This window comes from Rattus norvegicus, chromosome 2, assembly GCF_021556685.1.
Source record: "Rattus norvegicus strain SHRSP/BbbUtx chromosome 2, alternate assembly SHRSP_T2T, whole genome shotgun sequence".
NCBI classification, from domain to species: Eukaryota; Metazoa; Chordata; class Mammalia; order Rodentia; family Muridae; genus Rattus; species Rattus norvegicus.
Window position 1 is genome coordinate 151,867,020 of NC_141535.1, and position 14,104 is coordinate 151,881,123.

Sequence of the window (14,104 nt, forward strand, 5' to 3'; positions counted from 1 at the left end):
CACCATATTTCATGCTTCCATCAACAGATATCTACTAAGGACCTTCCATGTGCTGAATCCATGCGTGCTGGGCTCTGGGCTTTGCTCTGCATTACTGTTAGGGCCCCTTTCAAAGTGAAAAAGATTAATCTGGGAAAGGTTATTAAAAATTCATATCACATTGTGTTTGTGCATGTATGTGTGCCTATGTGCCTGTGTGTGTGTGCCTGTGTGTGTGTGTGGTGTGTGTGTGTGTGTGTGTGTGTGTGTGTGTGTGTGTGTGTGCATGCGCGCGCAGTGCATACAGGAGGTGTGGGAGATTGCCTTACCTCTTGAGAAAGGCTAGTGTATGCAACACCAGAGATTCATCTGTCCTGGGCCTCTGCTTGTTCCCAGGGCCAACAGGGATGAGCAGAAAAGCAAGTCCTGGTCCTTTAGCAGGGTTCTGACCTTGTCAGTCTGGAAGCAGCATCAGGATGCTGGCAGGAACATCTTGGATCCTGGAATCTTGAAGATAGAAACCCAAACTTGACCTCTTAGAAGCTTGGACATAATTCTCAGCTTCTCTGAGACTTCATTTTCCTCTCTCACTAAGTGAAGGGGAAGCCTATGGTACAGCGAGGTTTAATGCAGGCAATGCCTACCCTGCAGAGAGGTTCAATTAGATACCATATGTACAATGTCTGCATTAGTAGCTCAATTGATAATAGCCCTGGTTATAGTGCAAACTAAATCTCACCCACAAAGTGGAATCATGTTGTTGTTGTTTTTAATCCCTGATATTTATTAACAATCTATTCTAGGAAAGAAAATTGGTAAGTAGTGAGAATACCTCTATTCCTCTACCCTTCAGCTTCCTTCTCCCACCCTTCCAAAGATTGAGGGATCTAGTCAGGGAGTAAAGAAACCCACTACAAGAAACACTCTCCAGCAACTCGGCCGCTGAGATCTAACCATTAAGAGATAAAGTTAGCCCAGTGTCTGCGACTTTGGAGATGAAAGCAGTGAGACCCCGGGGGCCCAGCCCAGGTGGCCACTCTTAGGCCTGTTCCCACACTCTCTTCCTTCTCTCCCTTCCACAAAGTGCACTCTTCTGTTTGCACAGGTATTTTAAATTTCCTGAGATCTACAGAAGACCCAGAGCATCCTTAGGTTATCTGTCCCTGGGCCTGCCAGGCTGCTTGCTGGGTTCTGACCTCAACTCTGGCGTCAGCCTTATCAGGTGTGGACAGAATCAGCTCCATCGGTTTCCCTATTCTGGGAACTCCAAGCCCAGATTCCCCACCCTCCCCACACACATACCCAGACCTCTTCCTCTATGGTGGCAGAGGGCCAGGCACCTCTGAGACCTCACATGGTGGTCATTTTCCAAATGAGGAATGACCACAGGGATCTGAAAGCCAAGCCCTGAGGCCCAGGGGAGGGGAGGAAGGGTGAGGTTCCAATGACTGTTGACATAGAACAGAGCAGATGCCAAACTCGGCCTGGAGGCAGAAAGTATAGACTTTGTTGGGACAAATTCTCCTGAGCCTCGGTCTACATGGGAAGCTAGCGAAGGGAACAGCTGTCCATGATGAGGAGTATGGAGGTTACAGACCCTGCTCAGCCTGTAAAAAAGTGACTCTAAAAAGTGGGACCCTCCCCCCAAAAGGTAACCAAGGGGTGGTGGTATATACCTTTAATCCCAGCACTTGGGAGGCAGCAGCAGGTAGATCTCTGTGAGTTCAAGGCCAGCCTCGTCTATAGATTGAGTTCGAGGACAGTCAGGGTTATACAAAGAAACCTTATCTAGATCCCCGCTACAAAAAAAAAAAAAAAAAAAAAAAAGAACAAAGACAAAAACAAGTTGGGGATTTAGCTCAGTGGTACAGTGGTAGAGCGCTTGCCTAGCAAGCACAAGGCCCTGGGTTCGGTCCTCGGTTCCGAAGGAAAAAAAAAAAAAGATCAAAAATCAGGGGCTGGAGAGATGGCTCAGTGGTTAAGAGAACTCATTGCTCTTCCAGAGGTCCTGAGTTCAAATCCCAGCAACCATATGGTGGCTCACAACCATCTGTAATGGAATCTGATGCCCTCTTCTGGTGTGTCTGAAGAGAGTTACAGTGTACTTATATATAATAAATAAATCTTTAAAAAAATGTTAAGACAAAAAAAACAAACAAACAAACAACAGCAACAAAAACAAAAACAAAAACAAAAACACCCAGGACTAAAGCAGAAAGGGAGAGACCTCACTAGGAAGCAAAGAAACAGACAGGCACCTTTGCTGGGCACTGGTAGCAACTCTTCTACGTCAACTTTAATCCATACCTCCTTTGTTCTGCAGCTCAGATGTGCTTAGATTTGTCAGCTTGAGTTGCCTACCGGGTTAACAACTTGAGGTGGGTGGAGCGATTATTAAATTAGAGTCATTCCATAAAGTGCCCTTTGCCCTGCTGAGGTCAGCTCCAGATACTTGTTCGTTTGTACAAAGACCCTTGCATTTATTGGACTTGTCAGTGTCTGTAAGTGAAGCATAATTCACGGGAACTGTCTCCTGAACCGGCGATTCTCCGAGTTCAGAAGGCAGTGTTTCACACTGGAGTGCCTGGAAGAGCAGAGGTTAGAAGACCCCTCACAGCGGACACAGAGACAGAGAGCTGGCAGGAACCTGTGGCCCTGGCCTCAGCCTTGGTGAGATGTGCAGTCCCGCAAGGGCTTTCTTTTACCAGCTGTGTCCCTGTCAGCCAAAGGTTTAAGGGGGAGTACTGTGGGAAGAAGTAGCCAGACAGCTGTGGCCCAGGGGAAAAGACTCTCCAGTAACAAAGTATTGCCTTCCTCACAGGGAAAGCTTTGCTCAGCCTTGCTGTACTGACTTTCCCTTGTGAGAGCCACAGCTGGGGATTCATCCTTCAGAATTCCACACGCCTGTGCTGAATAATGGATCACAGGGTTGTTCATCGCATCGCTGCATGCAATGGCAGAAGACTGGGAACAGTCTAAACGCCTGTCAGTTAGGACTAATTAAATAATTCATGGTCACTGCGTAGAATGGCATACAGAAGCAATCTCCACCCAGTACATGTTGTTATCTCAAATACACTTAGATCAGGGATTTATGTATTATCATTTTTCAGTAAAAGGTTTGAGGGAAGTGGAAGATATAAAGATAGAGATATATAGATATTGTGTGTGTGTGTGTGTGTGTGTGTGTGTGTGTGTGTGTGTGTGTAAATTCATGTAGTCAAGCCCAAGGTGAAGATGCAGAAATGACTCCACTTTTTAATTGGCGAGATATAAATTATTGTCTTATTGTAATACAAGGGTGGGGATAAAGGGGTCAACAATTCTCTTTTTAACTTTTGTACCTTTACAATTCAAGTTATATGAATATTTATATAATATCTACCCAACAAGAAAGGAAGCCCAGCCTGATGTTGGAGTTGGGAGGTACTATATTCCAACTCACACCCGAAAGAGCATTCACAGTAATACTGTTTCTCCAGATTGCATTTGTGGCTTTGCTGGCATGGCTAGAGCCTTCCGCCATGCTCCACGCTCTTCATATGACAACAGACATGCTCCAGGAGACAAGCAAGCAAACCCACGATCCCATCTTAAAACATTATTGAGGGATGCTTGTTCAAGTTCCTTTGGCCAAAGAAATTCCTGTAGCCGAGCCCAAGGTGAAAGTGATTCCACTTTTTAATTGGGGGAATTATAAAATATTTGGGGCTTTTTTTTTTTTAAGAAAAGGTTGAGGGTAGAAGAAATGATTTTTTTCTTTGTAATTTTTTGTATCTTTATAATTCAAGTTATATAAATATTAGTTATTAGATAATAACTAAAATTTTAAGAATTAAAACGGATTCACTGGCAGTAACTTTAAAATCAGTCACTGAAGGAGATGTATCGGGGAGAGGGAAGATGTAAATACAAACAAGACGCGCCATGAGCTGGCAAGTGTCGATGCTGGGCGATAAATGCAGGAGGGTCCTTATTCTCCTAAGTTTTCTCCTAAGGAGAAAGTTCAACTTTCCTGTCACCATACTGTTTTAAATAATAAAGCAAATGAGACTGAGAGCAAACGCTTTCATACACTGGGGCTTCCGTACCTGCTGCTTGATTTCCCTGCACTGCATTTTCCCTCTGGCCAAGATCCTTTGGCCTAGTCATCGACCTTTCTGAGAGTGCTGATTCCAGGGCGGCGGCTATAGACAGGGTCATAAGCAGAAAGAGGCCAGGCCTTGAAGAATTGTCTGGGAGCTGGAAAGAAGGGAATTTGGGGAGCTGTGTGCACAGTGTGGGTAGCACTGGCGGCTGAGAAATCTAAGGTTGGGGGTGGTGGCAGCAGAGGAGAAGTAAATACATGATTGTTTCACAACATAGGCAGAGCTATGAGAGCTGGACAAAAAGAAGGGAATCTTTCCAAGGCTTAGGGATGAAAAGTACAGGCAACACAGGCACGTCTGAAGTGATATAACTCAAAAGGAAACAAAGTACACAGACACGATGTACACAGGCACCTCTGAAGTGATACAACTCAAAAGGAAACAAAGTACACAGACAGGATATACACAGGCACATCTGAAGTGATACAACTCAAAAGGAAACAAAGTACACAGACACAATGTACACAGGCACATCTGAAGTGATACAACTCAAAAGGCAGGGCATTTTCTTCCCCCTTCCCTACTACTGTGTGTTAGCCTCCATGTACAGGAACACCTCTGACTCTGAAGAGACTTGATCTCCTGACAGCTCAGGGAATGCTAAGAACTCCAGGTGGACTTTTCTGAAGGAATGTGGGAGAAGATTATTATTATTATTATTATTATTATTATTATTATTATTATTATTTCATTTATTTATCCATTTCTAGGGAAGGGCATGAGAGCCACTACACTCAGGTGGAGGCCAGAGGATAACTGGTAAGATTCGTTTCTTTCATTCCACCATGTAGGTCCCCAGGGATCAACTCAGCCCTTCCAGCATGGCTGATGTACCCTCTGAGACATCTCGCTGGTCTGGAAATCTTTTCTATTTGCCAGGTTACTAGGACTCCTTGCTAATGCAGGAACCTTTCCCTCTGTCCCAAAGGCAGAGCTTTCGGAAGTCTTTCATGGTGGCCTTGTGGATCTAGCTGTATGCACCTGTGAGTACTCCCATGCCTGCTTCTGGGAAGTTCTGTGGGCAGTTACCTGAAGGGAGAAACCAGGGCACTTTCTAGGGATCCAGCTATGTCCTCTCATCTCCACTGTAGGCCAAATTAGGTGCCCTCTTCCCATCAAGTCCAATACCTACCTTTATTGAAGAATTATTGCCAAATTTACACAGTTTAAGTTTATTATTAAAAACTTAAAGAAATCATTAAGGTTTTATTTTTTCAGTGTGTATGTGGTGGGTGCACATGTGTACGCCTGTGCCTTTGAGTGAGACATTCTTATTCCTTGAGACGGAGCCTCTCCTGGAACCGGAAGCAAGCATTTTCAGATAGACTGGTTGGCCATTGACCTCTGGGGTTCTCCCTCCTTCTGCCCTACAATGTTGGGGCTACAGGTACCCACAGCCATGCCTGGTCTTTTACCGGGTGCTGAGGATTTGAACTCAGGTCCTCAAGATGGTGAAGCAAGCACTCTTACCCACTGAGTCATCTCCCCAGCCCTGAAGAACTGAAGCATCTCTCACAGCTTGTATAGATCCAGAAACACAGCAGTACCAACATTAAAGTGATGCCCTTTTTAAAAGAACCTTTGTTTTTTTTTAGTACAACTGTTAAATATCTACATGTAAAATTTTATGATATTTCATGAGAAATAACTCACAGATGTCAGACAGTGCAGAAAAAGGAGATAGGTACATGCCTTCATTAGAGTTTCTTTGGCTGTGAAGAGACACTATGACCATGGTAACTCTTACAAAGGAAAATGTTTAATTGGAGCCAGCTTACAGAGGTTTAGTCCATTATTCTTGTGGAGGAAAACAAGATGACATGCAGACAGACATAATGCTGGAAAGATAACTGAGAGTTCTACATCTGGATGGACAAGAAACGGGAAGTGAACTGGCTTAAGCTTCCTAAACCTCAAAGCCTGCCTCCACAGTGACACACTTCCTCCATTAAAGTCACACCCACTACAACAAGGCCACACCTCCTAATAGTGCCACTCCCTGAGGGCCTGTGGGGGACATTTTTATTCATAACCATTGATAATCCTGCAATTTGCCAGAAAACCCACTCCACCATTTGGGAACAAATATGAAGCAAGCTTTATTCAATATGAAATACTGACCAAAAGATGGACTTTGGTCAGGGACATTCCCCAGAATTTCCCACTTAAGAGTGGCCTCAAACCACGTGTTGCAGGGGCTTGTGAGAACTAACTTATATACCACTATAGTATCCCATGAGGCTTTGTTATTCACCAAGAACTACAATTCCCAGCATTCCAGGAAGTTATCTGATTCCTGGGCAGGTGGAGCTTACAGGTTAATATTGAGCATTGTATCACCACAGTATATACAAATGTATATATTTGTTTGTTTATTATTGCTGAAGGCTGGATAATGTTACATAAATGTTCTATGTAATCTTCCCATCCCCTTTTCATATTTAAAACTTTCATGCTATCAACATCCAGTCACGGATAGAGGGAAGGGCTCACAAATCTGGCAGCTCCTCCCTGGGTAAATATTGTCTCCTGGGAGAAGCATCTAAAGGGAAAGTCAATGCATCTAGACACCTGCTCAACTATGTTCGTAGCAGCTTTATTCATAATAGCCAGAAACTGGAAACAACCTAGATGTCCGTCAACCAAAGAACAGATAAAGAAAATGTGGTACACTTACACAATGTAGTATCACTCCGTTATTAAAAAACAATGACATTGTGATATTTTCAGACAAATGGCTGGAACTGGAAAAGATTATCCTGAGTGAGGTAACCAGACCCAGACAGACAAACATGGTTTGCACTCACTTATAAGTGGACATTAGCCATAAAGTAAAGGATAACCATGCTACAAGGCACAGACTCAAAGAGTCTAAGTAACAAAGAGTGACCAAGGGAACACGTGAATCTCACTGAGAAGGGGAAATAGAATAGACATCGTGGGGGGGGGGTTGTTGACAGACTAGACGGAGGGGAGATGGAAACAGGGGGGATCATGTGGAGGGAAGACAGAAGGGGAGAGTACTGGGAGAGACAATTGGAATGGGGGAAAGGGAGACATCTCTGCCACCAGCTAGAAAACTAGTGCAATGGAAACTCCCAGGAATCTGTGAGGGTGACCCTAACTTAGATCCTAGCAATGGGGGATATGGAGCCTGAACTGACCATCTCCTGTAACCAGACAAGACTTCCAATGGAGGGATTGGGACACCAACCAGATACAAAACCTTTGACACACAATTTGTCCTACCTACAAGACATGCTGGGACAGGAACCTAGCATAACCATCCTCAGAGAGGCTTCACCTAGCAACTGATGGAAACAGATGCAGAGACCCACAGCCAAACATTCGGCAGAAGAGGGGGAAGAGAGATGGTAGGAGCCAACGGAGTCAAAGAAATCACAAGATATCACAAGCCTACAGAATCATCTAACCTGGACCCACTAGGGTTCACAGAGACTGAACTGCCAACCAAGGAGCCTCCATGGGACCGACCTAGGCCCTCTGTTACATAGGTTATAGTTGTGTAGCTTGGCCTTCCTAACAGCAGGAGCTGACTTTGTCTCTGACTGGGACCCTTTGCCCCTACTGGGCTGCCTCATCTAGCCTCAACAGGAGAAGATTGTGCCTAGTCTTTCTCCAACCTGGTATGCCAAGACTGGTTGATATCCATGGGATGCCTACACTTTTCAGAAGAGAAAGGCAGGAGAAGTGGATGGGCAGGAGGGGTAGTGGTGGGTAAGGAACTCAGAGGAGAGAAGAAAGTGGAGACTGAAGTCAGGAGGCAAATTAATTCATTGACTAATTAATTAATAAAACAACAGTGTTTGCTACATTGGCTTATGTCCCTCAAGAATACATTTTTTAAATCACCTTTTCTGAAGCAAACAGAGCTATGATTGTTCCATTAGGAAGGGCTGAGTGAGGTACAGGCTGTTTTTTAAAGGAATGAACTCTCTGAAGTGTTTCTGAAATCTGAGTCAATTTTAAAACTTTCCTCTGCATCTTGCTTGTTAGGACCAAAGCAACTGTATAAAACCCAGCGCAGTGTAAGCCCCAGTCCTAACCCTGTTCTGTCAAACTGCCACAGGGGTTGTCCTCAGTGTCAAGCCAAAACATAAACAAACGGGTTAAAGATAACACACCAAGACTGTAAATAGTGGGAACCATCCACTGAAGCATTTTATAACGTTGTAGCCACTTCTCCATTTAATTTTGTTAGTTTTCAAAGTAACATGAACATAGTGGTCTTTTGGTCAGTTGTATAGCTTGGTCATATTCTGGGCTTTTTGCATGCTGAAGTATTTTTTCCCCTTCCAAGCATCTTGTGACACTTCCATTGCCCTGCCTAACAGGGTGGCTGGATTTATTTAAGAGGATTGTGAAGTTGATCCCCTTTATATAACTCAGAAGACTGAGTAACAGAAAAGAGCACAGCAGAGAAGATGTCAAGGAGAGAGATTACAAACGAGCTGCACCCCAGAGGTGCTCTCTAAGCAAGGAGAGGTCAAAGGTGTTCTTAACTGACAGATAAAACTGGAGCACAAGGAGTGGTGTGGCTGGTATCGTTTTCCCAAGCAAGCAAGGAGGTTAGCTTACATCCATTCATCAAGGGTTAAGCTTTAAGCCCAAGAGCTTTGGGTGAATCATGGCCAGGGTTTGGCAAAGAATTGCAACACCTTATCTCTAATCAGCTCTGCCTCAAAATAGCTCTGTCTTCCCTCAGGCAGAGACTCATCATCCTGGCAAAGCGTGGTGCCGCGAGGTGCTGAGCCCCACTTAATCAGAAAGTCTAGCAGTGCATGTTATTCATCTCTTACACAGAGTTAGCTCTCCCTGGGTGGAGCAATGCATAATTTAGCACAGCCGAAAATGGCTTGCACAGAATCGGGATGTCCCAGCCAGGAAAGACCTTCCAACATTCCTGGGCCAACACAGATGGGAAGACTGAGACCCAGAGATAAAGGCTATCCCAAGAACACACAGTCAGTCGGCAGGGGTGAGGGAGACCTTCTCCAACAGGAAATTAGTGGCAGGGGTAAGGGGGTCACTCTTTCTCCTGGCTGTGCAGCTGAACTCTGAAAAAAACAAACAAAAAAACAAACAACGTGGTCCATTTTCTTTCAGATGTTGAGGAAGTCGTTTCCAAATCAACACTTTTACAGGTAGCACTTGTTAAACTCTCACTGGGGCCTCTCAAACCTCCCTTTCTAGCTTCATAATCCAGACAGCATATGACTGTTTGTTCGTTTAACATTTGAGAGTAGGACAGATGGCCTGTCGATGTTTCCATGTTGTTGCCGGAAGAGCGCGTAACAAACAACAGTTAGAGTTCTTGTGGGGTGAGGAGGTTCAGACTAAAATGCCCACTAGCATTAACAGCTGCTTTCCCCTTACACACACAGCCAACGCCCCCACCCCGGCACTGGGCATGAACAACACTCAGGTTAGTTCTGACTCGGGATTTGACCTCCCAGAGGCCATGTTCGGAGATGGCTTTGCTGGAACATTCCTCCCCATCAGTTTTTGTACCCTGTGCCCACTGTGAACTCTTTGCACGGTCTGGGCCTCGTCCAGGCTGTCTGGGGCACATAGAGTCTAAGGCACAGGGCTTGCAAAAAAGGCTGCTGGAAACTCGACGGGATAATGGAGATTTAGAATTCAGACAGTTCCGGGGCTGGAATGTGCTGGTAGGAAAATGCCTGGCTCCCGCTAGCTTCTAACAGTTTTGTTTCAGGTTGTTACTGTCCAGGACTTTATGTCCAAGACTAAAGAGAAATAGAACACTAAGAGAAAGGAAATTGGATTTCAATTCCCTTCCATTTCTCTGTGATTGTCATCTCTTAAGCGTTACCATTTATTTCTTGCCTGAATCACTCTGGATGAACTTGTTGAAGCTCTTGAGTAGAAACTGGTCCCTGGTTATTCTTCAAGGTGGGATTTATCCCTTCTACTGAAACTCCAGGCTACTTCCTAAAGACCCAGAGCTCTCTAATTCCCACTACACTTCTTACTGAAAGCCGAATGAATGGCAGGTGCTTAATAAATTCCTAAAAACACAGGGCCAGCATCATGCTTCCTAGACTGGTTTCAACCTATGACGAAGGACTCACGTCACAATCAGGAAGAAACCACCAAATAGCGGAAACCCAAGGTTCACACACACTGCACAACAGAGCCAGATCTCAGGCTCACAATTTCTAAAATGACGTCTGGTTTTCACTCATATTCTGTCCCATGACACGTAAAATATTGTGCTAAAGATATTTAAGTGAAAGTCAGCAAAGAATGAAATTAGCACTAGGACATTTTGGAGGGGACTTTACAATATAGTCAATTAAAACAAACAAACAAACAACAACAACAACAAAAAAACCCAAACCAGAAATAAAACAACAAAAACAAAAAAAACAGGAGCCAGATATGTCGTGCACAGAGCCAATCCATAGTAAATTTCAGGACAGTCCAAGTTATGTAGAGAAACCCTGTAGCAATAAATAAATAAATAAATAAATAAATAAATAAATAAATAAATAAATAAATAAAATTTTAAAAAGCTTTAATAATGTATTCCTAAGCTTACTATAATTTTTAAAATTCTAAAAAAATTTCTTAAAAATCATGTTCTTGTCAACGTCTGTTTCTAAAGCATGAGCTTAATCCTAGCTGTTTAATCAGAATTAAAACAGGTTCCTTTAGCTGAGAACTGAACGTGGGAGGTAAATTAGTACTTAAGATAAGGTTTTTTGGGGATTGGGGATTTGGCTCAGTGGTAGAGCGCTTGCCTAGGAAGCACAAGGTCCTGGGTTCGATCCCCAGCCCCGAAAAAAAGAAAAAAAAAAGAGATAAGGTTTTTTGGCCTCATCCATGCAACATTGACTCTGAACTGTCTCACCAACTAGGGTTTAAATGTGACATATGCCTGAAGGTCCATGTGTTTGAACACTTGCTATCAAGTTAGTGGTGCTGTTTTTGGAAAGATGTAGAAACTCTTGGACCAGAAGCACAGCTAGCAAATGTAGATTCAAATGCAGGGCCTGGGTTAAAGGCCCAGACTGACCCATGGAAACATGACAGATATGCAGCAAGCATTATTCAGTGCTTACTGGGTACACAGAACAGTTCTGACGAACTTCTCGTTTCCCTTTTAGACAGTTGTGAAACCTTAGGCACATGGTACTAATGGATATGGTATTTCTGAACATCAAATCTTTGGTGCCAGGAACCTTGACGTATTACATATGCCGTGATAGTTAACCCTTGTGCAATTTACCCCGCTGTGCTTAACAAGTGAGGTCTAAGGAGCGGAGAGGCCATTAACAAACTTAAAATCCCATCACTAACAAAAGCCAGCAATGAGATTTGATCAGATATCAAAGGCTCTAAAGCCCCAGTTTTTCTGCTACGTCCACGGTTCTCAGTGCTTACACATATTAATAGCAGCAGAAAGCGTTCGTGCAGTAGTGAAACGGGGTCTTGCCTCAGACTCCTTACAGCTAAAGGGGCGAGCCTTGAGTCTTAGATTCTTACCAATCATTGTAAAGGGCTGGATGTGGTGATGCAAAGCGGTACTATCAACACTTGGGAGATGACAGCAGAAGGATCCAGAGTTCAGAGTCATCCCTGCTACATAATGGAGTTTGAGGCAAGCCTGGACTTCGTGAGACTGTGCCTCAAAACCAAAAGTCAACAAGACAAAATCTCCATAACTAATTCTCGGATGCAATTCCAGGCTTAGGAACTGTATTGGCTGTATGGAGCCTCAGTTTTTTCAGGTGTTTAGATGGAGACTCCTCAGAGTGCTGGAGTTACCAGGACTCTGCTGACTCTGGGTCACTAAGTGCTAAAGAACCTCAGTTCGCCCTGGAGATGTGCAGTTCACTCTGCCTGATACTCTCCCAACTTCCTGCTTAACTACAAGCCACGAATAAAGCTCTTTAACATTTTGGATGGGTCAGATCCATAAAGAATATGGGGTGGTAGTCAAGCGTTTGAGAAATGGCTCAGCAGTTAAGAGCCTTAGCTGCTCTTCAGAGGACTGGAGTTCAATTCTCAGCACCCACAAGACAGCTCACAACTGGCCATAGCTCCAGTTCTAGATCCAATACCTTCATCCATGGAGGCACCATGCACACAGACTATTTCATGTTTTCTTGTTGGTGGTGGGGTTTTGTTTTGTTTTGTTTTGTTTTTGTTTTGTTTTGTTTTGTTTGTTTTAAGATCAGGAAAAGGCCTGGTGCTCTAGGGAGTTGCCACCTTTCTGCCTTTCTTTCCAGCTATCATTTGAAGATATTTGGTGACATTTCCAACAATCCAAAGTGTTGAATGTTTAGCTAGGAGTGATGGCCCATGCTTGTCACACCAGCATATCAGGGATTGAGGAGGAAGGATTCATGCGTTCCAGACCAGCTTGGATTACACGATAAGATCAAGTCTCAAAAAAAATTCATAATCTTTGACCTAGAACCCCGCTCCTAGAAATCTATATGCTAAAGAATAAGCCAATGGCCCTGGAATGGCTGGCCTAAGGCGGTTAGCAGAAAGACACCCAGGCATCTGTTGCTAGTGCCACTGTGATGGACAGTGTGTGCTGGAGAGATGGAAAGATGGAGTTCAGGGGGAGGGACGGAAGACAAAGCAAAGCTGAGAGGTTTGAACACTGAGGAGAAAGATGGACCTCGAGTCTCCACCTCCAGAGGTGAGGAACGGGCTGACATGAGGAGCCAAAGGCCAAGCTGATGACTGTGATCTGGACTGCCACCAGAGACAATATGGATATCTGAGGGCCATGCTGCCCTGGGAGGGGGCTGGGGACGCTGATCTGAGTGGCTTGAGTCTGCTGACCTGAGGCCATGGGGGCATCTGGACCCATGTTGCTATCAGAGGCCATGGTCCTATGGCAGCTTGTTGTCTGTGTTGATGTCCCAGGGACCCAAAGGCCATGCAGATGTCCCTGGCCAAGACTGTTACCTGAGGCACTGTGCTGATCTGGCTCCTCACCCTGCCAGCCACCAAACTCAGGAGAGCTGGCCCAGCCCCTTGCCTGGGCAGCACAGTAGAGGTGGCCCTGATGGTCAGGGAATAGGTAAGATGGCCTCTAGGGCATGAACACTGGACAGTTGGCCCCACTCCTACCAGGGAGCACTCAAGAGATCAGGTTCTGCACCTCACCTGGGCATCACAGCACAGCTGGCCCAGGTGGCAAAAGTACAGGTGAATCAACCCTAGGACACCAGAGCAGGAGAGCTGACCCCACAACCGGCTGAGTGCAGCGTTAGGTGAGCTAGCCCAGGCGGTTCTGGAGAGCTCACCCTGGTGGTGCTGACAAAGAAGAGCTGGCAGGACGACCAGCTTGGCTACCTCCCAGGTCCAGATCCAAGGCTTTGAGTTGGCTACACAATGTCTATTCCATCTATGATCTGATGGATCATGTGAAAGGATGGGTCCTACAAATCCAAATCTGTAGAAGCTCCATAACACAGGGCAACAAGAAGATATCAGAGAGATCCCATGAGGATTCAGGATTGATAACGTAGCAGAAGCCAGAGGTCTCAAAACAGACCAATGATTTATTCCAATGAACATTTGCAAGTAAAGATGTGTGGACAGAGGGGATACTGTGGGACACTGTGACACACTACAGCCTTCACGAGATTTCTTGTTGTTGTTTTATTTTATCTTTATTTTATTTCGCAGGGGAGATTGCAAGGGCAGAGGGCTGATACAAAGGGATGGGAAATGAGTAGGATTGGGGTGCATTATGCGAAATTCACAAAGTATCAGTAAAAAGTAATAATTTTAAAAAGACTAAATCAAGAACAGAAAATGTTTTAGAATGAAAAATGTTCATTTCAATATTCTTCACTATAGTGGAAACTAGAAGTAACTCGTAATCTAACAGTAGAAGGTCATGATTTGGTAGAATATGATAAAAACAATTGAATGGGAAATGGCTATTATAAGTGATGGTTGTATAG

General features: G+C 44.5%; 2 long non-coding RNA genes across 10 annotated transcripts in view; one reads left to right on the forward strand and one right to left on the reverse strand.

The window, feature by feature from the left end:
- LOC147996288 (uncharacterized) overlaps positions 1 to 14,104 on the reverse strand; it is a 42,224-nt gene that overhangs the window by 11,482 nt on the left and 16,638 nt on the right. For all 3 annotated transcript variants that reach the window (XR_015675357.1, XR_015675354.1, XR_015675360.1), the window contains exon 2: positions 309 to 486. This is a non-coding gene — a long non-coding RNA (uncharacterized LOC147996288). The remainder of the gene's footprint in view (positions 1 to 308; positions 487 to 14,104) is intronic.
- On the forward strand, positions 2,442 to 5,689 carry LOC147996289 (uncharacterized). 7 transcript variants are annotated; one of them, XR_015675346.1, is made up of 5 exons: positions 2,442 to 2,649; positions 3,462 to 3,641; positions 4,838 to 4,886; positions 5,056 to 5,110; positions 5,515 to 5,689. It is a non-coding gene; the product is annotated as an uncharacterized LOC147996289 (long non-coding RNA). The 7 variants fall into 7 exon arrangements; XR_015675348.1 differs by having other exon boundaries at positions 2,474 to 2,649; positions 5,007 to 5,110; positions 5,346 to 5,689; XR_015675347.1 differs by having other exon boundaries at positions 2,474 to 2,649; positions 5,007 to 5,110.